The following is a 15,591-nucleotide window of genomic DNA, read 5'->3' on the forward strand; positions in this document are numbered from 1 at the left end:
GGGCAAAAACTGGAAAAATTCCCTTTGAAAACTGGCACAAGACAGGGATGCCCTCTCTCACCACTCCTATTCAACACAGTGTTGGAAGTTCTGGCTAGGGCAATCAGGCAAGAGAAAGAAATGAAGGGTATCCAGTTAGGAAAAGAAGAAGTTAAATTGTCCCTGTTTGCAGATGACACGATTGTATATTTAGAAAACCCCATTGTCTCAGCCCAAAATCTCCTTAAGCTGATAAGCAACTTCAGCAAAGTCTCAGGATACAAAATTAATGTGCAAAAATCACAAGCATTCTTATACACCAGTAACAGACAAACAGAGAGCCAAATCATGAATGAACTTCCATTCACAATTGCTTCAAAGAGAATAAAATACCTAGGAATCCAACTTACAAGGGATGTCAAGGACCTCTTCAAGGAGAACTACAAACCACTGCTCAGTGAAATCAAAGAGGACACTAACAAATGGAAGAACATACCATGCTCATGGATAGGAAGAATCAATATCGTGAAAATGGCCATACTGCCCAAGGTTATTTATAGATTCAATGCCATCCCCATCAAGCTACCAATGAGTTTCTTCACAGAATTGGAAAAAATGGCTTTAAAGTTCATATGGAACCAAAAAAGAGCCCGCATTGCCAAGACAATCCTAAGTCAAAAGAACAAAGCTGGAGGCGTCACGCTACCTGACTTCAAACTATACTACAAGGCTACAGTAACCAAAACAGCATGGTACTGGTACCAAAACAGAGATATAGACCAATGGAACAGAACAGAGTCCTCGGAAATAATACCACACGTCTACAGCCATCTGATCTTTGACAAACCTGAGAGAAACAAGAAATGGGGAAAGGATTCCCTATTTAATAAATGGTGCTGGGAAAATTGGCTAGCCAGAAGTAGAAAGCTGAAACTGGATCCTTTCCTTACTCCTTATATGAAAATTAATTCAAGATGGATTAGAGACTTAAATGTTAGACCTAATACCATAAAAACCCTAGAAGAAAACCTAGGTAGTACCATTCAGGACATAGGCATGGGCAAGGACTTCATGTCTAAAACACCAAAAGCAACGGCAGCAAAAGCCAAAATTGACAAATGGGATCTAATTAAACTAAAGAGCTTCTGCACAGCAAAAGAAACTACCATCAGAGTTAACAGGCAACCTACAGAATGGGAGAAAATTTTTGCAATTTACTCATCTGACAGAGGAGTATATTATTTCTAAGGATAGTGGTTAGAATGTCGGCTTGTGAGATTGCCAATGCCACTGACATTTCTTTTTAGAAGTTAATGTTACTTCTTTAAATGGAAGGAAAGATAAGGACTGGCCAGTAGCAATTCTCTCTTAAAACTGTGGCTCCTGAGGTCATGGGATTTTAGTCTTATAAGACTGTGCAATGTTTCTCTTTGCCATTGAATTATTGTTTCTTAACCTGATTGATGCCCTCTGCCTTCTTTCCAAAGTTGTGGATGATAACTGTCGTTGATGTCTTAGTTCTGGCTGCTGTAATTGAACACCACAGACTGGGTACCTTACATTATATTTATTTCTCACAGTTCTGGAGTCTGGAAGACTGAGATCAGGGTGCCAGCATGGTCAGGTTCTAAGTGAGGGCTCTCTTTCTGGTTTACTAATGGCTGCTGTCTTGCTGAATCTTCACATGGTGGAGAGGGAGAACACTGCTCTCTTTTTTCTCTTACCTAGGCACTTATAACATCATGAGGGCTTCACCCTCATTGCATTATTTCAACTTATTCACCTACTAAAGGCTCCCCCTTCAAATACTATTATAGTGAAAAGTAAGCCTTCAACATACGGACTTTGGGGGGACACAAGCATTCAGTCCATAGCCCATGGATTCTTGCAAGTTTCTTGATTCTTCTGTTTAGAGACAGACTATTTAGAGATAGATGATTTGGCTGATCCAAGAGGAACAGATTGTTTTCCTTTTGTTTCTCCTCTGAATATGTGCTTAATACCTTTTTATAAGCTCAACCTATAACTATTGAACAACTATAGGCACTATACTAGGCTCCAGAGATTCAACTGTGACCAGAAAGGATATATTTTGCCCTACAGATCTGAGTGAAATGAATGTCACTCTCCCACACTCAAACTATATCCCATCATGTCAGAATTTCCTAATATCATTCCCTCCGAGAAGCACAAAATTTATATCATTCTTTCCTGTTTTTATTCTATGAGAAAGTTTTGTCCCATGTCTATGACATTATTTTTCTGAAACCCGGAACTGTCAGTTACTACTATTTACCCTTTTCTCAATGTCTGGTGGAGCATTTTCTTACAGTTCATTGTGCATCTCTTTTGTTATACAATGCCTGTATGTATTGGGCATTATGCTAGGTGCTGAGGACATAGGATTAAAGGAGGTAGGTATGACAGTCCTGCAGTTATGAAGATTGTATTCTTATTTAGATATCTGTGGAAATATTGTTCATAAAATTCACAAATTATAAATCCTAAATTTCTAGGAAAATCAAAACAACACCCCAATCTTCTGGTACACAGTGACTGAATGTGAACTTTTTGTGACTAGCTCAGTAAAAGGAAGGTCTTAAAGCACTAGACTGCCAACATGGAAAAGAAAAACAAACATGTACTGCTGTTTACCATCAAAGCAATGTTCCTTACTAGTTTGACAGTGTTTCGTCCATTCCACACAGAGCCTGTCTACTATGACTTTGACATAATAATATAAAGTTTCCTGGGAATTTCAGTGGCATAATGAAGACCAGGGATTCCTTCAGCAAATCCTTAGGCAATTAAGTTTATTTATTTTTAGCCTTAGTATGCTTGTCTGTAAAATAAATATAATAATAACTATACTTCAGGGTTATAGTAAAAATTAAATAAGAAGCTGGGCATGATGGCTCACACCTATAATCCCAGCTACTCAGGAAGCTGAGGCAGGAGAGTTGTTTAAGCCCAGGACGTTGAGTGCAGTGGGCTATGATTGTGCCACTGCACACTCCAGCCTGGGCAAAAGAGTGAAATCTCATCTCTAAAATTTTGTTTTGAAGAACTAAATAAGAAAAGATACCTATAGTGCCTAAAAGTAGTATGCATTCAATATCTGATAGCTACAATCTATATCATCATCATCTTCACTATTATCATCATGTTCATGATCCCACTGAACATGGACCACATTTTACTGGTAACCTATACTGGATTCTCTTTCTTTTTATATAACCATGGCCTTCTGGTAAGTCTCAGGCTCAGGGCTGACTACAAGCAACACTTGACAAAGCTCCAATAGGAGAATTTTTATTCTTAATATTGATGCAGAAAACAATCAGGATGAAGAGTTTATTGATAGTGGAGTTTTAAGGGAAGTAGTAATTTTTCCAAATATTTCAAAAATTTAAATTAGTTCCTTTTTTTTTCTCATAAGTACTATAAGAAAACTCTTACCAAGAAAATATTTATTTCTTTCCAAGACTTACCAAAGTCATTTAGAAGGATATATAAACATTTTAGAAAACTCGTAGGTCATGGAAATATGCAGCACATGCACTATCAACTCTCTTCAAGGGTGAAAAGTACAGTTTGGAAATAGGCATTCAAATGTAATCAGTATCTGTAGGACCTAATATTTTCTTCAGTAAATCAGTGGAAATAACCTTTAGTATGACAAATACAAATCTAATGTATACTCTAACCATGATATTGTTTGCTATTACCAGCAGTGTTTGCTATTTATCAGCAGTGATATTGTTTACTATTGTCAGTAGTGACTAATGAAGCTAAAAGAAAAACTATTCCAATTTCTTTTGGAATGTGGTAAGCCACATTCCCAATAATAAAGACAAGAAATCCTTAAATAATAATATCTATCTCATATTGACTGTTTACTATGTGCATTTTCCTTTGAATCTTATATATATTGTTTAATTCTCACAATGAACCTATGTAGTAAGTATAATTGTCTTGATTTTGCAGATAAAAAAACCTGTGGCTTAGAAAAAGCCTAATTAATTTAGTTACTGATACATTGCTAGTTTGATTGGAATTCAAGATTCAATCCCAAGTTCATGAGATAACAATATTTAAGCACTTAAGTACTTCACATTGCTTCCTTTCTTTCTAACGTATCCCCAGATTCCTTCCACCTACTGTATGTTGCAGCCATATTCTATCTGCTTCTTTCTTGACTTCATGTGTTTGTATGTATTGTTCTTTTTTTCTAACCTTTTTAAGGAAAAAAATATCTATTCATGGCAGATATTGTATGAGACTATTTTTCCTATGAGAAGCTTTCCCTGACCGTCCTGAAGCGGTTGACTATTCATGGTAGTGCTCTCATACAATACTGTGCATTCCTTCTCATCATACTGTTTTGTAAAGATTATTTTTTGTTTGATCTTTCCTTGTTTGTAAGCTCCTTAGGCAAAAGTGCCATATTCAACATGTTTGCTATTTAATATCCAGTCACTAACATAGTTTCTAAAACATGGTAGAGACCTAAAAGTGTTAGTTAAATGAAAAAGTTGTATAAAATTTTGCTATTTTAAAAATAGTTTGCACATGTTAATGGTTTTACTTTTAATGCTATATTGTATAGGAACATTTGCATGCATGCTAAGTTTCTTTTTAGGTTGCAAGTTCCATAAGGTCACACACCTTGTCATTTATCTTTTACATCCTATCTACAGAAGATTAGTGCAAAGTTTTGCACATGAAAGTGCTTATCAATCATTCATCTGATGTTGAAAACATTGAAGACGAAATGCATAAAACATATGTTGAATTGAATGTCTCATATGGCACACAAAATTGATTTAACGTTAAAGAGGTTCCTCCATGTTTCAAATGCTGTTTTAAAAATGGGTTTTGCAGAGTTGTTAAAGGCAGTGCATTAATTATAAGAGAAATAAACAGTATAATATAGAAGTAAGAGCACTCAATATTAGGGTTCTTGGGCATCAAAAATGTGATTTTAGCTCCAATTCTAATGGCATATTATCCTTTAGAGAAGTCATTTGACTTTACTGTCATATATTATATTTTAATCCAATAAACAGCATGTTTGTAAACATCAAGCTAAGGTATAAACAATCAGACAGAAGTGATGTGACTGACTCATTACACATTGTAACAGTTAATTTTCGGTGTTACCTTGGCTGGAATAAGAGACAGACAGATAGCTGGTAAAGGGTTACTTGTCGGGGAGTCTTTGAAGGTGTTTCTGGAAAAGATTGGCATTTCACTCAGTGGATTGAGTAAGGAAGATCTGTTCTCACACAATGTGTGTGGGAACCATCCAATCAGTTGAGGTCTTAGATAGAACAAAAGCAGGGAAAGGCAAAGTGCTTCTCTTTTTCAGAGCTGGAACAACCTTCTTCTTCTGCCCTTGGAAAACAGACCTTCAGGTTCTCTGAGCCATTTATGGAGTCACCCCAAAATACTGCTTGTTTTGAGTGAGGACTAGAACAGGAGAAGGCACTGCAACAGGACCAGGATGTTGTGTATGCTGCTCTGCAAATTGAGCCACATAATCCAGCAGATCCAATGCTATGTGAGGTGTCAGGGGTGAATGGGGATACTGTTTGGAGCTTTACACAGGACCTTATAGGTGAATTGCAGCACAGGCTATTAGAACTGTGGAGCAAGTCCCTGCCACCATCTACAGATAACTACTCTTGAGAGGCAGCTCATGGTATGCTACTGGGCCTTAGAGAAACTTAATGCTTGGCCATGAGCCACCAAATTGCCAGGCAACCTGAGATGTACATCATAAACCGGGCAATAGTTGACTTACCAAGCCATAAACCTTAATACGCACAGCAGCATTCCATCATGAAAGTGGTATACACATGACTAAGCCCAAGGAGGTCCTGAAAGAACCTGTAAGTTACATAAAGAAGTGGCTGAAGTACCCATGGTTCCTACTCCTGCTACTCTGCCTTTGATCTCTCAGTCTGCACCTATGGCCCCATGGTGAGAATCCTATGATTGTTAGACACAGGAAGAGAAGACTAGTGCCTGGTTTTCAGATGGTTCTGCACTATATGCAGGCACCACCTGAAAGTAGACAGCTATAACACCACAGCTCTTTTCTAAGATCTCTTTGAAGTACAATGGTAAAGGAACATATTTTCGTTGGGAAGAACTTAGAACAATGCACCTGTTTGTAAACTTTGCTTGGAAAAAATGGTTATACATGTGATTATATACACCAGTTCATGGGTTGTAACCATAGATTTGACTGAGTGTAAAAGACATTGAAGTAACATGATTGGAAAATTGGTGACAAAAAAAAATTTGTGGAAGAGATGTACTAATAGACTGTCCTGAATGGGCAAAGGACTTGAGTATATTTATGCCTCATGTGAATGTTCAACAAAGGGTGACCTTAGCAGAGGAGAAACTTAACAATCAAGTAGAAAGAATAACTCATCCTGTGAATAATGTAAGTCAGTTGCCTTCCCTAGCCACCTTTATCATTGTCAAATGAGTTCATTAACAAAATGGTCTCAGTGCAGCAGGGTTTTGGTTATGCATGGGCTTAACCAAATATGCTGTGTGTGCACAGTCTGCCACTAGTAGAGACCAACATCGAGCCCCCAATATGGAACCATTCTCTGGAGTAATCAGCTAGCTAATGGCAGGCTAACTACACTGGACTGCTTCCTTCATGGAAAGGGCAGTGTTTTGTCCTCACTGGAATAGACACTTATTTTTGGGTATGGATTTGTCTTACCTGAACGCAATGCTTCTGCCAAAACTACTATATGTGGATGTACAGAATGCTTTATCCACCATCATAGTATTCTAAACAATATTGTTTCTGATAAAAGAACTCAGTTAGTAGCCAAAGACACACAGCAAGGAGCCCATGCTCATGGAATTTACTGGTCTCACCATGGTTCCCACCATCCTGAAGCAGTTGGCTTGCTAGAACTGTGGAATGTCTTTCTGAAGATACAGTTACAGTACCAGCTAAGTGGCAACATCTTGCAAGGCTGGAATAAGGTACTCCAGAAGGCTGCATATGTTCCTAATCAGCATTCAATATAAGGTACTGTTTGTCCCATAGCCAGGATTCACAAAACCAAGAATCAAGAGATGGAAGTGGGAGTGGCACTACTCACCATTATGTTTAATGACCCATAAAGTTTTGGTTTCCTATTACCACAACTTTATGCTCTGCTGGCCTAGAGATTTTAGTTTTATAAGAAGAATGTGTCTAGCAAAATATATAGCAATGATTCCACTGAACTGGAAGTTAAGACTGCCACCTGGTTACTTTGGGCTACTCATTCCTCCAAGACAACAGGCTAAAAAGGCAGTCATGGTGTTGGCTGGAGTGATTGATTCAAAGAACCAAGGAGAAATTGGACTACTGCTACACAATGGAGATAATGAAGAATGTGTCTGAAATACAAGATTCCTGAGGGTGTCTTTTTAGTATTATCATACCATATGATTAAGGTTAATGGAAAATTACAACATTTTAATTCAGGCAAGACTATGAATGACCCAGTCCCTTCAGGAATTAACGCTTGGGTTACCGTACCAGGGAAAGAATCATAATTATAACCAGGTGTGGTGCTTGTTGTAAGCAAAGGGAATACAGATTAGGTAGTAGAAGAAGGTAGTCATAAATACCAAATATGACCACATGACCAGTTACAGAAAAGAGGACTTTAATTCCCATGAATATTTCCTCCCTATTTTGTTAAGATTACATTTTGGGGGGCATATATACATATATTAGGCAAATATATTTGTTTTCCTTTCTCATTCTTTTATTATGTAACATAAGATGTATTGAATTTATATTAGTATTTAATTATTAGTAATGTTATATCATAATATTTAGTTTATGGGATTTCAGAAGAAGAGAAAACATCACTGAAGGACTTCATCTCTTCTGAGAAAAGAATGAATGTGTTTTAAGTTCTAAACAAGACAGTTATATCGTCTTATGTGGAGCTATGACCTTATTATCATCTCTATTTGGAAATTAAATGTGGTTAATGGAGACGTGTATGGGTGCCAAGTTGACAAAGGGTGGACTTGTGATGGTTCACTTTAAGTGTCAACTTGACTGGATTAAGGGATAATCAGATGCCTGATAAAGCATTATTTCTAGATGTGTCTGTGAGGATGCTTTTAGATGGGATTGGCATTTGAATCAATAACCTGAGTAAAGAAGAGCCACACTCACTCAATGTAGGCAGGTACCATACAATTGGCTGAAGGCGTGGATAAAACAAAAAGGCAAAGGAAAGAAGAATCCTGTCTCTTCTGGAGCTGGGACACTCTTCCTCTCCTGGCCTATAGACATTAGAACTTAAGGTTTTCCAGTTTTTGCACTCTAGGTCTTGCAACAATAATCTCCCAGGTTTTTGGGTTTTTGGCTTCAAACTGAAAATTATACATTGACTTCCCTGGTTCTGAAACCTTCAGATTTAGACTGAGTCATGCGATTGGCTTACCCAAGTTTCCCGTTTGTAGATGGCCTATTGTGGGATTTCTCATTATCCATAATCACATGAGGAAATTCCCCTAATAAATCCCCTCCCATCTATCTATCTATATTTATATATCCTATTGGCTCCGTCTCTGGAGAACCCTGGCTAATAGTCATGTGAATGTTGAAATTATCTTCATAAAAAGAAAAAGATACTAAAAATGTTCCATAGACAAAAGTCTTACAGATTTCTCAGCAGCAAATGGAAGACATCTTCATAGAACATAAAATGCTTTAAAAATATTTCAAAATATGAATACTCTTAAATGTGTATATTCTTTACTTGAAAATGCACTTCCTTTTGAGAAAAACTAGAATGTTTATCAACTGTTAAAAGGTTCTTAGCTTATAGATTCAGTATTTAAACATTAGTTTCTATTATAAGAAAATATGACAGGGATTTGGAGGAGAAAGTTCACAAATAAAATGAAAATAAACTCCTTTTTCTTATTCAAGAGCCTAAAAAAATAGTAGTGTTTCAGTCTATGCAATTGTCCATCCTCCGCAGACAATTGAAAATAAATCTTAGATATTTCAGGCCACTGTTTCTAACTCACATTAGAAACTGAAAATCTAGAATTATGCGATTGTTGTTGAAAAAACAGTGGAAAGTTGATTGAAAAATAAATTTAAGGCTGAGCGCGGTGGCTCACGCCTGTAATCACAGCACTTTGGGAGGCTCACTTGAGACTAAGAGTTCAAGACTAGCCTGGGCAAAATGGCAAAGCTCTAGCTCTACAAACAAACAAACAAAAAATACAGAAATTAGCCAGACATGGTGGCACATGCCTGTAGTCCCAGCTACGTGAAAGGCTGAGGTGGGAGGATCACCTGAGCCCAAGAATAGGAGGTTGCAGTTAGCTGAGACCACGCTACTGCACTCCAGCCTGGATGACAGAGTGAGACCCTGTCTCAAAGAAAAAAAAAATCTTTCCTGAGTATATACATATATATGTGTGTATGTGTGTGTGCACGTGCATGTTTGTGTATGTGTAAATATATACATATACAATTATATAATATATTTATGTGTATAGATGTATATATTGACTACTTAAATGCCATATATCAGTGGGCATATTAATTCCAGCTCTGCTTTGTGCAGAATTATAAGTTCTTCTTTTATCTTCTAAATTAGTATGATCCAAATTATTTCTGGAGGTGCAGTTTTAGTATCCATTGCACATCATCAAGCTACTCCAATCATTAATAATTATAAAATTTTAAATGCATAGCATATACTCACATTACTCAAATGGACCAAAATTTATTAAGATAAAGAATGGAATGTGTTCAGTAATTTTGTGTTCATGGAACAGTTCTATTAATACTAAAATAAAAAATACATATGTATTTAATATATTTTTCAACCAAAGAAACGGATATGCTTTAAATTTCAGTAGTACATAACCTTCTCCCTAATTTCTAACAATCACATTTTTTTTAGAAAAACTGCTTGCTTTACAAAGGCAAGTTGCCTAAATATTGAAAGCATACTGGCATTCATAATTAAATTATTTTTCTATTGATCATTGTTGTTGCACTATTTCACATATCACCATATTATTTATAGAACACAGTAATGAAGTTCCATTGATTTATTGCATTATTTGGCAAACAGTGTAACAAACTGGAGAACTAGAGAATTAAAATTAAGGTGATTTAGCAATAAAGCAATTCCCTAGATTTTAATTAATTTATGGAAAGTTATTATCTAAAGACTTGTAACCTAGGACTCAGTAATATGGGTCTGGGGCATCACAGATTTAGGAATAGAGCTCTGAAAATCCAAATAAGTGAAATATATAGTTGATTTTGATTATGCGTTAAAAATGAAGACACATGAAGTGATAAATAATAGCTACAACCTTTCCTTTCTCCATAAATGAGGATCCCTTGCAACAAGCATGAGTCCTGACATCTAAAAGCCTCTATCTAGATGAATGTTTCTGAAGAATTGACTTCAAATATGTAGCAAATTTAAAACAGATATTTGAAACAACTGAAGGATTAGTTCTCAAGCACTCAATTGCAGTTTTCAGAATTATTTCCCAGGATATTTTCTGTAGAAAGAGTGTAGATCTAGGCAAATAGTTTTAAAAATAAAAATAATAAAATACTCAAATTTCAAAATAAAATTTGAATATATCAAATGTTTGGAGCCATGAATATAACTTACTCCTTGATAAATATTCAAGGGCATTAAAAGCTTATTCTAATAAACTTTTAATGCTAATTCCTATTAAATAAATGAATCTAAATTCAGAAACAAAAATCCTTCTGTTCATCTGATCATCCAACTCAAAGAATGCTAAAATACTTAATTGCACTTGAAGATTTACTAATAATCCATATATGTTCATAGGGACTTAGAAGGGTAACATCCTAAAACATTATCAAGCTACCAAAAATTTGAACCAATAATAAGTAGATAGAATCTGATTTATAGCCACATAACTGATAACTGGAAAGATTAGGAAGAGAAGTCGATTCAAAGAGAATAACTATAAGTTTAGGTATGGGGTAATCTATTAAGATTGTTTTCTTTCTTGCCAGAAATTTAAACTAGTTTCTCAAATGACTGCATTTCTCAAAGTTGCACACTCATAAGATTCCTCAAAGACATTCTTTGCTTATTTTTATGAATCTTCCCAATATTAGATTTTAAAAGCCTTAAAGTTTTGTTTTCATTTTGCAGCCTCCTTGGATGTAAGTTTAGATCTTATTCACTGGATATTAAGATACAATATGGGATCCAGAGACCTTATATGAATTAGTCCTTTTGTAGATAATTTTACTCTAGCCTTTTTCTTTATGACTCATTCCGTACAAGTATTTCATTACACATATTTATTCATTTATTTTTCCAATTAAGGTTTTTGTACTTGCATTTTATTTTTTCAATTGTCTTACTGTGTAAATAATTGTTGTAGTACATTCATCTCCTGCTTGGTCTATAAACATTGACTTTTGCCAGAATTGTGTGCTTTGCCGTGTTCTCATTCTACATGCTCTTCTTCAGTGCATCCTTTATTTTCCATCGTTTTAATACTATTTTCTATGCTGATGACTGACAAATCTCTTTTTCCTGTGATAACAATCACTACAGAGTCAGATCTAGTTGACATCTCTCTTTGATTGTCTCACAAGCACTTAAACTTAAAATGTGCCAAAGCACCATCCTAAGATCTCTGATTTGACACAACACTTCGTAAGTACAAAGGACATACTGTATTTATTTCTGTACCCCACCAACAATTAGAGTATATAGCAGCTATTAAGTATTGAATAAATATCTGCTGAACTGTCCTATATGTTGTACAATATCAAATCCCTCACACCCCTAACCCGTTATTTTTTATGTGAACCTTTTTTTTTTTGGTGTATATATATACTGTCTTGGATGTTCTTCCTTGGCCACCTCTGCTGTTTGAAGCAAGGTACTTTCCAGCTCTTCACCTCAGCTCCCTTTCCATTTAAAAAGTGATTAGAATAGATTATTGCTAAAGTTCCTTTAAACTCTGGTATCCTTAGGAGTAAAAGTTAAATGCTGTGGGAAATGTCAGTGAAAGCTAATACTTAAATTGAGCATTGAGGAGTGGTTGACACATTTTCCTTAACTTTTTAAAATTTTGCATAACGGTTTTACTACTACATATTTTACATACCAAATAGTTTATCTTTTTAAAGTATATAATTTCATGGATTTTAATATATTCATAGAGTCAAGCAGCCACCACTACAATCAGTGTAGAACAGTTTCATAATTCATTACTTATTAGCAATTACCCACATCAGGTCTCCCTAATCCCCCCAAAGCCAGCCCCAGGAAACAACCAATATATTCTTTTATCTATCTAGATTTACATTTTCTGGACATTTGATAAAAATAAAAATATAAACTGTGCAGTATTTTTGACTAGCTTCTTTCACTTAACATTACTTTTTCAAGTTTAACCTATGTTGTAGTATGTATCAATATTTCATTTCTTTTTATTGTTGATTATATGGATATATCACAATTTTTTATCCATTTATCAGATGATTTGTATGAACACACGCTTTCATTTATCTTAAATATATAGCTCATAGTGAAATTGCTGGGTCTTATAATTTAAATGTTTAACATTTGGAGGAGCAGCCAGACTGGCCTGTTGGACAAATTCCCTAAACCTCTTTATTCCCACCAATAGTGTATAGATAGTTGCATTTCTCCCTGACAGTTGTCTTTTCAATATAGCCATCCTAATATGTGTGAAATGGTATCACATTGTAGTTTTGATTTTCATTTTCCTGATGACAAATGATGTTAAGCATTTTTTTTTTGTATGCTTACTGAACATTTTTATAGCTCCCTTGGGGAAATGCCAATATCTGTCCTTTGCCTCTTTTAAGTCATATTGTTTGCTTTTTTCTTGTACTCTTCTAAGTGGCACTTATATAATCTAAATATAAGTCCCCATCACATATATGATTTGCAAATTTTGTGTTTATTTTGAATGTTTTTTTTTTTTTCACATTCTCTATGGTATCCTTTGGAGCAAAACAGTAATTTGATGAGTATTATTTTTTCTTTTCTCTGCTAGTGTTTTTGGTGTCATATTAAAATTAAGAGTTGCTTAACTCAGGGTCATGTAGATTTTCATCTCTGTTTCCTTCTAAGAATTTTATATTTTCAACTCTTACATGTAGATATTTGATTAATTTTGAGTTATTTATTGTATGTGATGTGAAGCAGAGTTTTGATTTCATTTTCTTACCAGGATAACAGACAGTTATCTCACCACTATTTGTTTCAAATTTTACAAAAAATATTTATCATATTAAATTGTATGGCAGGTACCTTTGTTTAAAAACAACTGGCTATTTATTGGTTTGTTTTTTTGAACTTTCAATTCCATTCCATGTAACTATATATTACTTAGTATGCTATTAAGTAATTAGAGCATCAGTTGTAGTTACTGTTCTTTGTAGCAAGTTTTAAAATTGGGAGCCTGAGTCTTCCAATGCTGTTCTTATTTTTAGCTATTCTTGGACCCTTGAATTTCCATATGAATTTTAAAATCAACTTGTCAGTTTCTGCAAGAAAAAAATCCATCTGAAATTTTTATGTAATTACACTGAAACTGTGGACCAGTTTGAGGGAGGACCACCTTGCTATTAATATTAAATATTATTATTTATCAGTGTGGAATAGTTCTCTATTTAGGTCTCTTTTAAGTTTTTTCAACAATATTGTGTTGTTTTCAGAATATAGGTTTTTTGATTTCTTTTGTTAAATTTACTCCTACTTTATTCCCTTGAAGCTATTAAAAATAAATCTTTGAAAATTTTGTTTTCAGTGTGTTAATTTAAGGTGTATAGAAATGAAATTTATTTTAGTATATTAATCTTGTGTTCTGAAACCTTGCTAAACATGTTTCTTATCTTTAATAATTTATTAGGGGATTCCTTAAGAATTTATATATATGTATATATATGACTTATGATTTTATAAGAACTTGTTCATTTTCTCAAGTAGTCCAATTTTTGGCATAAAATCATTCATAGTATTTTCCTAAAATCATTTTTATTTCTGTAAACTGAATTGTAATGTCTCACTTTTTTAGTTGATTATAGTAACCTCAGTCTTATCTCTTTTTTATTGGTCAGTCTACATAAAGATTTGTCTATTACATTGATTCAAAACCATCTTTTAATTTAAAATGTTTTCTCTTATATGTTTTATGCTCTATTTCACTAATTTTCACTTTAATATTTTTATCTCTTCTGATTGCTTTTGGTGTGGTTTTCTTGCCCTTTTTCCAGTTTTTAATATAGTCAGGCTATTGATCTTCCTTTTCTAACGTAGACATTTACAACTATACATTGTCATTCTAGCATTGCTTTAGCAACATTATTTAAGATTTAGTATGTTGTGCCTTCATTTTCACTCATGCGCTGGGGAGTCCAGTTTGTCTGGACAAGGAGGAATCCCCCACCATGCCGCACAGCTGCTGTGCCACATAGTGGCCAGACTGTTTTTTAAAGCAAGAACTGAATCCATCCATCCTCACTGGTATGGGCCTCCCTGTGTCTCAGTAAATCCAGCTAGGGTTACACAAACAGAATTCTGATCTCTCCCTGGGACAGGAGCCCCCAGGGAGAGGAGCAGCTGCATTTCTGCAGTTCAGCTGACTCAGCAGTTCTAGTCTGCCAGCTCCAGTGAGTCCAGGTGGTCCTGATGAGAAGGAGTCCCCCACAATGCAGCACAGCTGCTGTGCCAAATTGTGGCCAGACTGCTTCTTTAGGTGGAATCATAATCCATTCCTCCTCACTGGGCGGGGCCTCCCTGCTTCAGCAACTCCTGCCAGGGTTATAGTGACAGAACTCTGATCTCTCTATGGCACAGAGCCCCTGCAGGGAGGGACAGTTGACTTCTCTGTAGTTCTGCAGAGCAGAAGTCTCTGCTCGCTCTGAAAGAGTCCAGAGTTACCCCCAATGCAGCACACCTGCTCTACTAAAAAGCAGTCAGGGCCAGGCGCGGTGGCTCCCACCTGTAATCCCAGCACTTTGGGAGGCTGACGCGGGCAGATCGCCTGAGGTCAGGAGTTCCAGACCAGTCTGACCAACATGGAGGAACCCTATCTCTACTAAAAATACAAAATTAGCTGGGTGTGGTGGCCCGTGCCTGTAATCCTACAGCTACTCGGGAAGCTGAGGCATGAGAATTGCATGAACCTGGGAGACGGAGGTTGTGGTGAACCGAGATCATGCCATTGTACTCCAGCCTGGGAAACGAGAGCAAAACTCCATCACAAAAAGAAAAAAAGAAAAAAACAAAAAGAGAAAAGAAAAAAAAAAAAAGCAGTCAGATTGCTTCTTTAAGCAGGTCCCTTATTCTGTCCCTCCTGATGACTGGGTGAGACCTCCCATCAGGGGTCTCCAGACACCTCCTACAGGAGCATCTCAGCTGGCACCAGGTCAGTTCCCACCCTGCAATGGATCTCCCAGAGGCAGGAGCAGGTTGCCACATTTGCTGTTTCACAGCCTTCACTGGTTACCTCCAAGGGAAAAAACAAGGAAACTAGGGTCTGGAGTAATCCCAC

The sequence above is a fragment of the Rhinopithecus roxellana genome, chromosome 7 (genome assembly GCF_007565055.1).
Source record: "Rhinopithecus roxellana isolate Shanxi Qingling chromosome 7, ASM756505v1, whole genome shotgun sequence".
Taxonomy (NCBI): domain Eukaryota; kingdom Metazoa; phylum Chordata; class Mammalia; order Primates; family Cercopithecidae; genus Rhinopithecus; species Rhinopithecus roxellana.